The following is a 1,821-nucleotide window of genomic DNA, read 5'->3' on the forward strand; positions in this document are numbered from 1 at the left end:
CCTTTGCCTGTATAAATATTGGAATTCGTATAAGGAAAAGTATTTCCTTAACAGACACAAAATATTTTCTCGGTGTATCTTTCTCGGTATTAGTATCTTCCCCAGAATGCCAAACTCAGGGTGTACTGGAAAATTCTTTTATAATATTTTCAATAAGAAATATATAGAATCGAAGTAGCTTACGAATTTCGCACGTACAAAGTAACGCTCTAAAATGTTTTGAATTGTGCTATGAAATATTATGGATTGTTCTATTCTGTAACAATTCATAACAAGAACGCTTGTAAATAATATAAAAAAATATAACACTTTAAAGTGAAGAAAAAACGCGATGTGTTGCACAAACGATTTTTACTCTTTTGCTTGGAAAAAAAGTTTATTTTTCTTTTTCAATTTTGGATCGTTTTCTTATTTTCAATTTAAAACTATTGTTATTGAAGACAAGGTGCAAGAGATATCCAGAGAAGTTTTCATGGGTTACAGACTATGTTTCAACTATTGATTGCAAGTCATACAGAATTTGAAAGTTAATTTTAAAATATTTCCTCAGAACACATATATATATTTTAACTTTTAAATAGCTGTTTTAAATAATTTAACTATGAGTCGAATTGCAGATACAAATTAACTTAAAAAAACATTTTATTGTTGTTTTAAAAATAGCACAGCTCATTAGCAAATGAATTTGCTTTTATTGTATTTTGTTTTATTTTATTATAACTTTAACCCTTTCGCACCGACTGTCCCAAATACATGCCAGCATAAAACGTATCAATCAGGGTAAAAAGATAAAACTGGTATACCAAAGTAGTTCCTTAGCAGTTTATTTGTGAGCGGGGTCATAATTGTTTGATTAATTTAATTCACCATTATTTTAGTTCAAAATAAAATTATTTAGTTATACTTTGAACTAACATTGATTATATATATGATTAAACTAACAATAATCAAAGTGAAAGCAAAGTAAGTCTGTCAAATTATCAACGCCTACGTTTAATCTATCGTTTCTTATTTATTTACATCCTGATTCTGATTTTGTAGGAATGCTTTTATTAATCACCCGTCCCAAAGGGGTTAAAGGAAAAAAAGGCGATTAATTTACAGTTTATAATTTTTTTTCTCGTCCTAAATAAATATATTTAAGAATAAAAAAGTATAAAATGATATTTTTTCACCGATATATGGATAGAATTACGTAATTTAGGTGAAATATGTCCATTGAATATTATATATTTATGTGAATGTTAGCTAGAAATATTATCCACTGTTTAAATGTAAAACTATGTAGCTCTCATGAGGTATTTTAACCTTTTAGAAATTAGATTTTTTTTATTTATAATTTATGTTAAAAACTTGTGAGCAAATTTAAATTTAAATTTTTTTTAAAGAAATGTACTTATAATTTAGCCGTATTTACATAAAAATTATTTTAATTTTTTGCTTATACTATTAATACCTCTTACCCTTTTTTTATTTGTGCTATTTCTTAAGCAATCATTCATTAGCAAAATAAATAATATTAAAAAATACATTAAGTCTATATGTACTATTTAAGATGTTCACGGAACAGTTATTCTCATACGTTATGTTACTCGAGCTTAATCCTTTTATAGTTATGATTGAGTTATGACTTATTGCATTTTAGATTATTAAAAATTACATTTGCACAAGTGTAATGCAGCAGGAAAAAAAAAATGANCAAAATAAAATTATTTAGTTATACTTTGAACTAACATTGATTATATATATGATTAAACTAACAATAATCAAAGTGAAAGCAAAGTAAGTCTGTCAAATTATCAACGCCTACATTTAAGCTAT

Source organism: Parasteatoda tepidariorum, chromosome 8 (genome assembly GCF_043381705.1).
Source record: "Parasteatoda tepidariorum isolate YZ-2023 chromosome 8, CAS_Ptep_4.0, whole genome shotgun sequence".
Taxonomy (NCBI): domain Eukaryota; kingdom Metazoa; phylum Arthropoda; class Arachnida; order Araneae; family Theridiidae; genus Parasteatoda; species Parasteatoda tepidariorum.